The following is a 15,482-nucleotide window of genomic DNA, read 5'->3' as shown; positions in this document are numbered from 1 at the left end:
CCAGCTGGTGCCGTGGCTCAATAGGCTAATCCTCCGCCTGTGGCGCCGGCACGTTGGGTTCTAGGCCCGGTCAGTGTGCCAGATTCTGTCCCGGTTGCCCCCTCTTTCAGTCCAGCTCTCTGCTGTGGCCAGGGAGTGCAGTGGAGGATGGCCCAAGTCCTTGGGCCCTGCACCCCATGGGAGACCAGGAGAAGCACCTGGCTCCTGGCTTCGGATCAGCGCAGCGCCGGCCAGAGTGGCCATTGGAGGGTGAACCAACGGTAAAGGAAGACCTTTCTCTCTGTCTCTCTCTCTCTCACTGTCCACTCTGGCTGTCAAAAAAAAAAAAAAAAAGGAAGGTCTCAATCTTTCTCTCTCTCTCTCTCTCTCTCTCTGCCTATCAGCATAAAATGCAAATTATTTAATTAAAATTTAAAAGAAACATGTGTTAGATCTTAATGCTTCTAACTCAGTGTGCTAAGTGTTTCTTTTGTTTTTAAAAAATAATTAGCTTTACCATACAATTCACTCATATTACAAAATTCAGTGATTTTTAGTATATCCACAGATATATAGAATCATCACTGCAAGTCAATTTTAGAACATTTTCATCACCCTCAAAGGAAACCCTGTACCCACCAGCAGCCACTCCAGTGTTGCCCCAACACTCCCACTCCAGCCCTAGACGTGTACTGGACTATTTTCTCTGTGTAGAGGTTTGTTTGTTCTGGATGTTACATCCAAATGGAAACATAGAGTTTGTGGTCTTTCACTTAGCATAATGTTTTCTATCCGTGATGTCACATGTATCAGAGTTTCCCTTTTATTGCTGAATATATTTCACTGTATGAATATAATACATTTTACTTATCCACTCATCAGTTAAGGGACATTTGGTTAAATCCACTCTTCAGATGTTAGAATAACATTGCTATGAATATTTACATATAAATTTTGAAATAGGCGTATGTAATCATTTCTACACTTGATCTTAGCCAGAGGCCGAGAAGCGATATATGTAATCATTTCTCTGGGTTATATACCCAAGAGAGGAATTGTTGGATCAAATAGTAACTACATGTTTAGCCTTTTGAGAAACTACAAGACTATTTTCCAAAATGGTTGTGCCATATTACATATATGAAGGCTCCAATTTCTCCATACCCTCACCAACATTTAATATAATATCGTTTTTATTTGATTCTGGTCATACTGTAGCATTTCAATGTGGTATTAATTTCCATTTTTCTGATAGCTGATACTGTTGAGCATCTTTCATGTGTTTATTGGTCATCTGTATATCTTTCTTATATAAACATCTGTTCAGATCCTTTGCCCACTTTTGACAGTGACAGACCTGAACGGAGTTCTTGGCTCCTGGCTGCTGTGGCCATTTGAAGAGTAAACCAGAAGATGGACGATCTCTCTCAATCTCTCTCTCTCTCTCTCTCTCTCTCTCTCTCCCCCCCCCTCCTCCTTGGCCTTTCAAATAAATAAATCTTATATATAAATGTTCTTTTTGTATATACAAATCTCATAATAAGTATATGATTTCCAAATATTTCCTCCAGTTCTATGATTTATTGCTGGTGTTATGTGAAACATAAAAATTTTTAATGTCAATGTAGTCAGATTTATCTGTTTTCTTTTGTTTCTTGTGCTTTTGATGTTATATCTAAAAAAATCATTGCCTAATCCAGGGTGGCAAAAATTTATGCCTACGTTTTCTTCTATATTTTTATCATGTTAGCTCTTACACTTGGGTCACTGATCTGTTCTGTGTAGATTCCTGTATTCGATCCAACTTTGTTTTTTTGCATATGATATCCAGTTGTCCTAGAATCATCTGTTGAAAAGACTTCTTATGTATGGCCATACCACCCTGAACACGCCCGATCTCATCTTATCTCAGAAAAGACTGTTCTTTCCCCATTAGATTATCTTGGCAGCCTTGTCAAAAATTGATTAACCATAAATGTGAAGGTGTATGAGTTTTTAAGATACTTCTTCTTGAATAGCTATAATTTATTTTCTAAAAGGGATAAATTATAGATCACATCTCATGTTATCATGACTCTTTTAAAACAAAAAGTTTAAAAAAAAGTTCAGAATAGCAGCTACTCTTAACAGCTGTTTGTTCTCCCATAGTCAATTAGAAATTTTGACTTGCAGCCAAAAGCATTCTTTTCCCTTAGAGGTGTCTTCTACAGATAGGAAACAGAAATGCAAATAAACTGAAAATTTTTGAGGATACAAAAGGGGTCACCTTAATTTCTGGGTATGTGTTCCCCTTTTTGTGCTCATTTTTTTCCTTTTATCTGGAAGAGTATCACTAACTCTTTATAAAATTCATGGAGGGGAGGGCATTTGGTGCATTGGTTAAGACACTGCTTGGGATGCCTGCATCCCGTATCAGAGGGCCTGGTTTCCATGTCCCAGTACCACTGCTAAGCCAACTTCCTGCTAATGTGCTCCCTAAGAGGCAGCAGGTGATGACTCAAAAATTTTTTTAAAGATTTTATTTATTTGAGAGTTAGAGCTACAGACAGTGAGAGGGAGAGTTAATATCTTACTCTACAGTAGAGAGAAAGGTCTTCCATCCACTGGTTCACTCCCTAAATGGCTGCAATGGCTGAAGCTGGGCCAATCCAGAGCCAGGAGCCAGGAGCCTCCTCCAGGTCTCCTGCATGGGTACAGGGACCTAAGTGCTTGGTACATCTTCTACTGCCTTCCCAGGCTGTAGCAGAGAGCTGGACTGGAAGAGGAGCAGCCAGGACACAAACCAGCGTCCATAAAAGACACAGGTGCAGCCGGCGCCGTGGCTCAATAGGCTAATAATCCTCTGCCTTGCAGGGCCGGCACACCGGGTTCTAGTCCCGGTTGGGGCGCTGGATTCTATCCCGGTTGCCCCTCTTCCAGGCCAGCTCTCTGCTGTGGCCCGGGAAGGCAGTGGAGGATGGCCCAAGTCCTTAGGCCCTGCACCCGCATGGGAGACCAGGAGAAGCACCTGGCTCCTGGCTTCGGATCAGCGTGATGAGCCGTCCGCAGCGTCCATTGGAGGGTGAACCAACGGCAAAAAGGAAGACCTTTCTCTCTGTCTCTCTCTCTCACTATCCACTCTGCCTGTCAAAAAAAAAAAAAAAAAAAAAAAACAGGTGCTGCAAGTGGAGGATTAACCTACTGTGCCACAACACCGGCCCCTGACTCAAGTATTTAAGTCAGTCCCACACACATGGGAGACCCAGATTGAGTTCTGAGCTCCTGACCCAACCCTGACTGATGGAGACATTTGAGAGTGAATCAGTGGATGCAAGATCTCTGTCTCTCAAATAGATAGTTTTAAATTCATAAAGGTAGATCATCTCACTAGTATTTGGGCCTAGAATCTATTTTTCAGCTAAAAGATCTCTTTCCTATACCTCTGTGTGTAGAAAGAATAGAAACACAGAACTCTAATCTCACAAGTGAGACACAAGAATGTTTCCTCAAATGAGAGAAGGGCTTAGGATGAGAACATGTTTTGGGTTGAGGTGGTTTCCATAAACCTCACTGATTCCAATTCTAGGCTTATTTTAGTGCTTGCTGTATTTTGTTCCCATTTACTCTGAGGAATAAGTGACTTAATTGTGTTCTATTATTTATGTTATTAATATTTCCTTTAGTTTTGAGAACTGTAAAGTTCTCCTTTAAATTTGTATGAGGATTGAACTTGGCAGTGATTTAAGGTGATTAATTCATGTGTCAGTTGTTAGCAAGATCCAGTAATTAAAGTCTACTGTAGAGTAAGATATTAACTCTCCAATGAAAAAAAGTACTTTACCAACTTATCAGTTTTAGCTACTTTTCTACCTGACAGAGGAGATAGAGATGTTATTGACTGTACATAATCACCTCTGTACTTTCACCACTGAACACCAGAGTCAGATAGAAGTCTAGGCTATTTAAGTTCATAGTTCAAATCTAGAATAATCCAGTTAGGGTTGATAGGAGTGGAGAGCAGCTGCCCTTGGGTCTTGTCACCTTTGCAGCACTGTCTCCTTAAATTTTGCAGTGGCCATTTTTGCTCATTCAAAATTAGCAAATTTTAAACTAAATATAACCTAGACCAAGGATTTCAAATGAAGATCTAGATTGCAAATTGATTTACTGTTTATGTTTTCATAACACTTTTCAAAAAAGAAGTTACATATTTTCCTTGTAAACAGACTGGAGAGAAGAAAACTCAAGCATAAGACTGGCACACAACAGGTGTAGGCCTTTCATTTTCAGGCCTAAACTAACCACAAGTTTCTGTCTCATGGTAGTTTCTTTCAATCTGCTTTGTTTCTTGGCTTGACATCTGGTTACATTTATTCAGTTTGAGTATGCTCACAATAGGCCCTTTGCTTTCCCTTCTTTGGCTTGTGAAGAACAACTAGCAAGGTTGATACAGGTCCACCTCTTTGATGTGGTCAGTGTGGCTGGGGTAGTGTTTCCCAAGTCCAACTTAGTAGAATTACCTGGCTGCTTTCAAATAGCTTTTTCAGCCTCACCCCAACTACTGAATCTAGACCTCTGGGATGGAGCCAGTGAATCTGTGTGCTTGAAATCTTGCAAGGTGATTGTCTGGAACATAATCCAAAATATCCGGATTCCATGACTTTCTTCAGCTGTTTAGAGATGGAGTGGGTTTGGCCTTAGGGCATTGCCTCTGAGAAACTAGTCTACGTGGCAGAAAATTCTAAAAAGATCAGCAGTGCCTATTTGTAATCTGCCCTTAAAGATGATCTACTACTTTGGCAGAGAGGCCTTGGTACCTTCTCAGTCCATTTGCATTGCCTAGGCCTGTCCTGTGACTTATTTGCTCCTTCAAGCTGCCTCCCTGTGGCACTAGTGAAAATAGAATGGACTTTGGTGCTGATAGACATTGACTCTCAGCCTCCTCTTTGGGTACTACATGTCTCATTTGTAAAATGGAGATAATATTGTCTTCTCAAGGATGTTGGGAAGCCCAGAAGAACACATGTGTACCCATTTAGCCCCTACAACACAGTACACCCTAAATTGCAGATCATTTGTTTGGTTTTACTTGTGCATTTCCATGAATATGTGGTGTTATTGAAATTCGTTCATCAATTTTCCCTGATTCCAGCTTCCTAGATTGCTCTGACCAGTGTGGTCAAATTAGGAGCACAGACCACCTGCATTTGAATAGGAGGGAGCAAGGACAGAAATCTGTTCTTATGTACTCTTTCTGCTTTTTAAACTGTTTATTACAATATAACATATATATAGAAAAGTATATTTAATGTAAATGAACAGCTCTATGAATTTACATAAACTGAACATGTATGCAGCACTCCAGGAACCTCCTCTACATGCATACTTTAAGAACCACTGCTTTAGGAAGAACCCAGACATGGCAGTCTCCTTCGCCACGGTCCCACCTTTCACTCACAGACCACATCCAGCTGCTGGGTTGAGGCCTCCCCAGTCTGACAGGCTGGCTGTGTGTCCTCACATGCACCCTGAACAGTGATGTGACTTCATTTGTGAGAAGGGTCAGAAAGGGTGTTGCCAACATTTGAATTCTTAGCATACACCCCAAACTTCTTAAAGCAAATGAATTCAGGTCCCAGCCAAAAAGGAGTGGAGATCAGTCATTACCTGAAAGCCTCAGCTTATTACAACACTCCAGCGTTTTCTCACGAAAGGGTGAATGAGGTGGATTCTAGGGTAATTACCTTTGTGTAATTGAAAACTAAATCACTGATGACTGCATAGCTTAAATATCCATTTAAATACTTTCAATTTTATTGTACTTATTTTTGTGAGACATGCTACTACCAAATAGCCTATTAATTTTTGTAGTGAATTAAAATCTGAATGAGTACATTGAAAACTAGTGCAGCTCAAACAGATACCCTCTTTTTCCAGAGATCATTAGAGAGTTTTTTGTCTTCTTTAATCCAACTATTCAAATAATCTATTATTACAGGACCTGTAGTAATACAGGCCTTACTCTAGAGAGATCAGGTTTTCTGTGAATTGTAATTTAGACAAGACTTTAAAAAGTGAAAATACCACCTGTGCTACTATTGCCTTTGGTCCTCAGATTTTAATGTGCTTAACAAATCACCTTGAGGGTTCTTGTTAAAGTCAGGGTCTGATTTTATGGGTCTTAAAGCCTGACATTCTGCATTTCTTTTTTTTTTTTTTTTAAGATTTATTTGTTTATTTGAAAGGCAGAGTTACAGAGAAACAGAGGCAGAAATTGAGAGAGAGAGAGAGAGAGAGAGAGAGAGAGAGAGAGAGAAAGAGAGAGAGAGAGGTCTTCCATCCACTGGTTCACACCCCAAATGACTGCAATGGCCAGAGCTGGGCCAATCCTAAGCCAGGAGCCAGGAGCTTCTTCTGGGTCTCCCATGTTGGTGCAGGGGCTCAAGGACTTTGGCCATCTTCTAATGCTTTCCCAGGCCATTAGCAAGGAGCTGGATTGGAAGTGAAGCAGCTGGGACTTGAACCAATGCCCATATAGGATGCCAGCACTGCAGGTGATGGCTTTTACCCACCATGCCACAGTGCTGACCCTGAGATTCTGCATTTCTAACAGGCGGCACCAATTCAGCTGTTCTGAGCCAGACCTTGAATAGCAATGGTATTCAGCCTTGACTAGAAGCCTAGATACATATCTGAGCTCAGTTTCCTGGAATATACAGACTACTTCCAAAGTCTACTTTTCTAAGTTCAAGCATTCAATAATGCCTCATTGCTTTTTAACTAATTTTTCTTTAGGCTTCCGATTCTCACTTTATAAGCTGTTATAATAGATATTGTTCTGTATTTGGAGGCCAGGTAAAGCTCTTACTTATGGCTAACCCGCTTTATTTTTCGACCTCCTACAAGTCTACCTCAATCCAAGAGAGATCTTGGCTAATAAAAATATAATACTGGGCTGGTACCATAAGATAACCTTGAGTCAGCAATATATGGCTTTGGTTAGATAAGCAAGTGTGAACTTAGGAGTATAACCAAAAGAAAGGAACAGCTAATCCTACCAGAATAGATAATCCTTAGATGAATGCTTTGCTCAAATATCCACAACTGGGAAGAGCTGCAGAACATATAAAGAAAAGTTAAAAGCTATGCTGTTATTTACTTGTGAAGAGGAGACAAAGGATGCCTTACAAGTCAATTTGAATGGTAGCAGAAACCAGCATATCCTCTGAAATGAATGGCTTTACAGTGTACCAGAAAAGATTTAGCTTAGCTCAGAAGCAGAATTTCCCATGATCATGATGATCCTAGGTGGTAGGATTGCCCGTGGTAATTTCTTTTTCCAAAGAGTCTAGAAACCCAACTTCAGCTCTGCTACATTGCTTATGAGTTGTGATGTTAGTTGTTCTGTCAGTTGGGGTTCAGTGCAGGCAGCAGTCTAGGTTTCGAATACTATGAATTATATGCTGAAAAAAAACATTAGAAGGGATGGAAGAACAGAAGTGAGAGAGCTGCCCTTAGGCTTCCAGTTCAGACCACAGAACAACAATCTAGAAGCCAGAAGCTAGAGTGACTATTGCTGACGTCACAACCACTACTCAACAATGGAGTCGTTGGCAAGCAGAGTTACAAAAAGTCTTCCCTCTGAGAATCTCATTTAATGTAGCGTGCATATCAACAACTAACTGAACACTAACAGGTAGGAAAAATAACCTCCATCTTCTCTTACCTTCAGACCTCCCATCATGACCTCTGGTTGGCAAAATCCAATGGTAAACAGAATCCTATTAGCAGGGCAGCCTGAGAGTTTCAATTGTTGGGCTTTTTATTAACTGTAGTCAATTTTTATTAAATATTGACATGCTCAAAATTGCACATATAGGGGCCAGCGCTGTGGCGTAGGAGGTAAAGCCACTGCCTGCAGTGTCAGCATCCCATATGGATGCCAGTTCGAGTCCCGGCTGCTCCACTTCCTATCCAACTCTCTGCTATAGCCTGGGAAGGCCCAAGCCCTTGGGCCTCTGGACCTGTGTGAGAGACCTGGAAGAAGCTCCTGGCTCCTGGCTTTGGATCAATACAGCTCCGACCATTCCAGCCAGTTGGGGAGAATTGGGGAGTGAACCAGCGGATAAAAGACCTCTCTCTCTCTCTCTCTCTCTCTCTCTGCCTCTCCTTCTCTCTCTGTGTGTAACTCTTTCAAGTAAAATAAATAAATCTTTAAGAAAATTGCACATATAATAATCCAAGGTTGATGAATTTTGGTAAACACACTACATGTACCTAGCTCCCAGATCAGGAAATGGAAATTACTAGCATACAAAAAATCTTCCTCATGCTCTTCTCTAGGCATTTTCCTCCTCCAGAGTAACCACAATCCCGACTTCTTTTTTTTTTTTTTTTTTTTTTTTTTTTTTTTTTTTGACAGGCAGAGTGGACAGTGAGAGAGAGAGAGAGAGAGAGACAGACAAAAAGGTCTTCCTTTGCCGTTGGTTCACCCTCCAATGGCCGGCACACCGCGCTGATCCGAAGCCAGGAGCCAGGTGCTTATCCTGGTCTCCCATGGGGTGCAGGGCCCAAGGACCTCGGTCATCCTCCACTGCACTCCCTGGCCACAGCAGAGAGCTGGCCTGGAAGAGGGGCAACCGGGATAGAATCCGGCACCCCAACCGGGACTAGAACCTGGGGTGCCGGCGCCGCTAGGTGGAGGATTAGCCTGTTGAGCCACGGCGCCGGCCTACAATCCCGACTTCTAACACCACAAACCAATTTTGCCTATTTTTAAGCCTTACACAAAATGGAATGATAAAGTAGGTACTCTTCTTACCTCTATTTATAAGAGTCATCCATGTTGTGTGTGGTAATAGTCTATTCATTTTCCTCACTGTAGTAGTCCATTATAGGACTCTAACACAATTTATCCATTCTACTTTGGATGGACATTTGGATTATTTCCAGTTTATTACAAATAAGAACATTGGTAAACTAATGTATGCAATCGGTTGGAAATATGAAGAGTCCTCAAATGATTGATATAAATGCATATTATGAAAAAACCTATGTATGAATTTCAAAATTTGGGAACAAAATAAACTTATCCTTTAATTTCATTTTTTCACAAACCTTTTAAAGTATCTTCATATAAGAGAGGAATATCTGTGATGCATAGGTTCAGCTGAATAGATGCTGTCAGTTTCCCTAAATGTAGACAATCTGCAGCCTACAGTGGTTCAGCTTCTAATTTTGCAACCTTATAATGGTATGAAAGTGTACCCATTCAACAGTTCTTCAACTTCCAGTAAAATAATCAACAAGTAATAGATTTATATGAGATTTAATACTTTATTACAAAGTAGGCTATGTGTTAGATGATTTTACCCAACTGTAGGCTAATGTGAGTGTTCTGAGCCCATTTAGACTAGACTAAGCATGGTGGTCAGTAGGGTAGATGTATTAAATGCATTTTTGACTTAAAATATTTTCAACTTGCAATGAGTTTATCATAAGCTGAGAACATCTGTACGGTAGTCATCCCTTGACTGCAGGGGATGCATTCTAAGATTCCCAGGGGATGCCTAACCAGAGGATAGTACCAAACCCTATATATACATAATCTATTTTCCTACATATTCATTCATGAATATTTCCATCTTATCACACACTGTGTATGTAACTTTTGAAGTCTGAAGTGCAACAGCAAAACTAGCATGAATTCCTTTTTCCTTTCTCAAAATTTCATAGATAGAAGTTCATGATTACTGTAGATCTTGGCAACTTCAGCAGACTATTTTTTCTTTCCTTATCAAGTCAAGAACTTTCACCTTTTCACTTAAAGGAAATACTTTGCAGTTTGTCTTTGGCATATCTGAATTGCCACCATTACTATTCTTGCTCTGTAGAGCCACTATTAATCAGGATAACTTGAGCACAGAAATTGTGATACTGTGACAGTTGAGCTGATAACCAAGAGGGCTACTAAGTGACTAACAGGCAGGTAGTATATACCACTTGGGTACAGTAGATAAGGGGATGATTCACTTCCTGGGCAGAACAGAATGGGATCATGTAGAATTTCATCACAGTACTCAGGACACTGCACAATTTAAAGCTTATGAATTATTTCTGGAATTTTCCTTTTAATATTTTGAACTGCAGAGAACTACAGTAACTGAAAGCAAAACTGCAGACAAGAGGGGACTTTAGTAGTTTTACTGGTATTGGGTGTTCCATGTCCTCAGCAAAACTTAGTATTTTTTTTTTCTCTTTTAAATTTTAGCCATTGTTTTGAAAAGCTAATGCAATCACAAAGGTTCAATACTAAATGAAATCACATTGTGATTTTAGTTACCCCAATGTCTAATAAGCTAAGTACCTTGTCATATGTTTATTGGCCATTTGGATACCTTCTCCCATGAAATGCCTGTTCAGGTCTTTTGCCCAATTTTCTTTTAGCTTGACTGACTTTTTCTTGTTGTTCTTTGTAGTTTTGTATTCTGGATATGAGTCTGTTGGGTATTTGTGCCAAGAATAACTTCTGCTATCCCATGGCTTGTTTTTTCACTTTTATGCAGTTCAGTTGATAGCTGTGTTCCTATACAGTTCGTTGTTATGTGCCCAGCTTGAGAAATCTTTTCCAACTCCAGAACATAGGCATTTCTTGTGAAATTCTTATTGTTTTACTGTAAGTTCACACTTAGATTTACAATTCATCTGATAGTAACTTTTTTTTTAAGATTTATTTATCCGAGAGCCAGAGTTGCAGAGAGGGAGAGGCAGAGGCAGATGCAGAGTGAGAGCGTTCTTCTGTTCTTTGGTTCACTCTCCAAATGGCTGCAGTGCCCAGAGCTGGGCCAGGCTGAAGCTTCTTCAGGGTCTCCCACGTGGGTACAAGGGCCCAAGCACCTGGGCCATCTTCTGCTGCCCTCCCAGGCACATTAACATGGAAATGAATTGAAAGTGGAATAGCCAGGTCCTAAACCAGTAGCACAATTGGGATGTTGGCACTACAGGCTGTGACTTTACCTGTAATGCCATAGTGCCAGCTCCAGTAATGACTTTTATGAACAGTGAAAAGTAGGAAATATAGTCTTGAGCCTTCCTATCCAATTCCTATAATACTGTAGAGTAGAAATAGAGTATCTATACAAGATGGTGAAAATGAATTCATGAGACAGTATCTAACAGAGTTAATTCAGGTGAGTTTTTAATGCTGTGAAACAAGTAGCTCCAAATTGTGAATTTTTCTGAACTCCTGTTCAAATGTGATAGTACATTTCCACATCCCATACTTCTTAGTAGCAGCCATCCACCTCCAGCAACTGCTTAGCCTCTTCCTCCCAACCCTGCCCTGTGGAATGCCATGGTTGTTGACCAGGCTGTGTGTTCTTTTTCAAAAGTTAACAGCAAGATTAGATCTGCCTTTAAATACAAGAAAAGAAAGACCAAGGTTAGATTTGGTGGAAAAATGTGAATGTGGGATACTTTTAAAGAAATTTAATGTTAGTACCTAATCTAAAAAGGTATCATCAAGTACAAGGCTTTGTTTTAGAAGAGCTGGGGGAAAGTTGGTTCTCATGGTGGGTTAAGCAAGCTCATGGTGCTACCTTTCCCCTCCTACAGGAACAATCACTCCCTGCAATGTATTTTCATGTGGAACAGTTGATGTTTTCTCAATTTTGTGTAAGTGGTTATACAAACAAAGTTTTGCCTAGCTTCCATCCAACCAGAATTTTCTCCCATAGGGTCCTCTAGAAATTAGGAGGTGGCTATTAGGACAATAAAAAGTACCTAGAGTAAAATTCTTCTTAACCACCTGTGCCTGAATCCCTGCTCTTTTACTTTGACATTTAAACATACCCTCTGGTCCCGAATAACAGTAGCTGAAGTGGGTTATGAAATATGACTATTTTATTATTCAACTCAATTTCTACTCCATATCTTCATATCTCTGGGCCATTAGGAACATTTCACAGTACATTTCTAAGTCATTTCACAGAGTTTCAGGATCTTACACAGTGCAAAGATTTCCAGAATAGGGCAGGTATCTTAGCTGATCCTTAATTAGTTCCCAAATGATATGACCAAGATGAATATACATTGTAGAAGTCCTATGGCCCCCTTTAAGTATAGGTCCTTGTATTGTACCTGGGTTGCCTTAGAGAGCTGACCATCTTCATGACCCCCAGGGTCTTGCCAATTCTTATTTGCCAGACACTCTACTCATTACTCCACATCTTTTTTAACCTACTTAATAACTATATGATGATTGCTATTACCATCTATATTTTATAGATGAGAAGATTGAGATTAGGTAATGTGCCTGAAGCCTTTGTATCTCATTAGTGATGAAGTTTTTGCTATGAAATGTCTCCACCTACTTTTTTGTGTGAATGCTCATCAATACTCCACTTGCCCACCTTTGTTCTGCCTGACATAAACAAAACTCTTGTTGTCATCTCAAATAATTCATCTTAGAAAAAACTCATCACACCAAGGCATACCAGCCTTATTCAATTCATGAAACAAGTATTTCTATGCAACTATTTTCACTCCTAATTATTTCCAAAAACTTGTGTGGATTTTAGTCACTTCTATGAAATTGGTTAAGATTTCTCAAGTTAGCTCTTAAGACACTATCTTTTTTAAAAAAAAAGATTTATTTACTTGAAAGTCAGAATTACAGAGAGAAAGGGAGAGACAGAGACAGAGATCTTCCATCCACTGGTTTACTCCCCAGATAGCCGCAAAGGCAAGGGCTAGGCTAGGCCAAACCCAGCAGCTTCATCCGGTCTCCCATGTCGGGAGCAGGGGCCCAAACACTTTTTGCTTTTCCCAGGCCATTAGCAGGGAGCTAGATCAGAAGTGGAATAGCTGAGACATGAACCAGCACCCATATAAGATGCTGGCATTGCAGGCGGTGGCTTTACCCACTACACCACATTGCCAGCTACTTAAGAAGCTATCTTCCTGGATGGCACTATGGTATAGCAGATAAAGCCAGCTCCTGTGACGCCAATATCCCATATGGGCACCGGTTTGAGTTCTGGCTGCTCCACTTCTGGTCCAGTTCTCTGCCAATGGCCTGGGAAAGTAATAGAAGATGCCTCAAATCCTTGAGCCCCTGCCGCTGCATGGAAGACCCAGAAGAACCTCCTGGCTTTTGGCTTTGGATCAGCTCAGCTCTGGCTGTTGCAACCATTTGAAGAGTGAACAAATGGATGAAAGATCAATCTCGCAATATCTCTCTCTCTCTCTCTCTCTCTCTCTCTCTCTCTCCTTCCTCTCTGTAACTCTGCCTTATAAATAAATAAATTTCTTTTTTTGAGATTTATTTATTTATTTGAAAGGCAGAGTTATGCAGAGGCAGAGAGAGAGAGAGAGAGAGAGAGATCTTTCATCTGCTGGTTAACTCCTCAAATGGCCACAATGGTAGGAGCTGGGTCGATCCAAAGCCAAAAGCCAGGAGGTTCTTCTGGGTCTCCCATGAGGATGCAGGGCCCAAGCATCTAGGCCATCTTCTGCTACTTTTCCAGGCCACAGCAGAGAGCTGGATTGGAAGTGGAGCAACTGGGTCTCGACCTGGTGCCCATATGGTATGCCGGCACTGCAGGTGGCAGCTTTACCTGCTACGCCACAGTGCCCACACCATGAATCTTTAGAAGGATGAGGAGGAGGAGGGTGGAGGAAGAGGAAGGAGAAGATAAGAAGAGGAAGGAGGAGGAGAAAAGGAAGAAGAATGAGGAGGAGGAGGAGGATAAGGAGCAGGAGAAGAAGATTAGGTAAATCCTGAGTGGGCATTGTGGCACAGCTTGGGATGTCCACATCCCATATCAGAGTGCATAGGATCAAGTCCTGCCTCTGCTTCCAATCCAGCGTCCTGCTGATGCACACTCTGGGAGACAGCAGATAATGGCTCAGGTGCCTGAGTCCCTGCCATGGAAATGGGAAACCCAAATTAAGTTCCTGGCTCCTGGTTTCAGCCAGATTCCAGACTGAACCAGCATACAGAAGATCTTGCTCACTTTCCCTGTGTGTGACTGTCTTTCAAATAAATAAATAAACTTAAAAAGAGAGGAGAGAGAGAGAGAGAGGAGAAAGGGAGAGGGGAGGGGAGGGGAAGGGAGAGAGGAGAGAGGAGAGAGAAGAGAAAAGAGAGAGAGGAGAGAGAGAATGAAAATCCTAGTCTGGAATTAATAATGACCTAGAGGGGCAGGCATTGTAACATAGTGAGTTAAGCTGCTGCCTATGATATAATCCCATATTAGAGTGCCAGCTCCAGTCCCAGCTGCTCCACTTTCAATACAGCTCCCTGATAATGTATGTGGGAAAGCAGTAGATGATGGCCCAAGTACCTGGGCCTCTGCCACTGATGTGGGAGACCTGGATGGAGTTCCTGGCTCCTGGCTTCAGCCTGGCCCAGCCCTGGCTGTTGCAGCAATTTGGAGAGTGAACCAGCAGATGGAAGCTGTCTCTGGATCTCTCTCTTCCTGTCTCTTTCTCTCTCTCTCTCTCTCTCTCTCTCTCTCTCTCTCTCTCTGTCACTCTGCCTTTCAAATCAATAAGATAAACCTTTAAATAAAGAAAGACCTACAAGATATGCCCCTCCAGTTCCACTCCAGTGGAACCTCTACTGGAGTGTTCCTCTTTAAAAAAAAAAAGGCAAGGATGTGTATGGACTCAGTAAGGGTGGAGAAAGGAAGCTGATAGTGACTCACTCGAGGTTTTAGAAGGAGAAGGATTAAGCTTCCACCCCCACAAGACTTATGCTGGGAACTCCCACTTTGGAAAAAGGCAGATCTTGACAGGAAAGCATTTGAAGTAGTGTTCCAAGCAAAATTCCTTGTTAGCTTCTAGATTGCACAGCTAAAATACAGGAACAGCAAGTGCCTCACATACTCAAAGTCCTTAAAAATGTACAGGTTGTTTGATGACGTTTTTAACTGTATCCTTACAAAATAATTAAGCATGTATGCAAAGATTGAATTAGTAGGCAAATCATCCAAGCTATGTTCATCATACAGAACAGTAAAGCAACCTAAATGTCCAACAACAAAAGTTGAAGTATATACATATAATGATACACTGCTTTTATTTAAAATAATATTATAGGTGGATATTTATTGTTATGATAAGTTACTAAGGACAAACATAGGTGACTAACCAATATGTCCTCAGTGATTTTATTTTGGTAAAATAAATGTGTAAATGTATATTTTTTGTTTAAAAAATTTTTAAAGGTTTCTGGTTTGAGTGAATTTAGTGTGTGTATATGCATTTAATCTCCTCTTGCTCTCCAAATCCCACTAAATTGAATTTAAAAACATGCACACATATGTAGAGTCACAAAGAACACAGTTTGTAAAAGTACAAAATAAACCCCTCCTGACTTCTCTCCCACCCTAACTCTGGGTCTCACCTCCATCTCTGAAAGTAGGGGGAATTCTGAGGAGCAGACAGAGGTTAAAGATCTTTATATGAAATGTTTGGGAACAGAAGTGTTTCAGATTTTAGGATTTCTTGGATTTTGAAAT

The 15,482-nt window shown here is 40.9% G+C and overlaps 1 protein-coding gene across 2 annotated transcripts in view; it reads left to right on the top strand.

Annotated features, from left to right (window-relative positions):
• LOC133757676 (uncharacterized) overlaps window positions 1-15,482 on the top strand; it is a 135,535-nt gene that overhangs the window by 80,955 nt on the left and 39,098 nt on the right. The gene's annotated exons all lie outside the window — the stretch shown is intronic.

Source organism: Lepus europaeus, chromosome 1 (assembly GCF_033115175.1).
Source record: "Lepus europaeus isolate LE1 chromosome 1, mLepTim1.pri, whole genome shotgun sequence".
NCBI classification, from domain to species: domain Eukaryota; kingdom Metazoa; phylum Chordata; class Mammalia; order Lagomorpha; family Leporidae; genus Lepus; species Lepus europaeus.
Note: the sequence above shows the minus strand (reverse complement) of the source record. Positions and strands in the feature narration are given on the sequence as shown.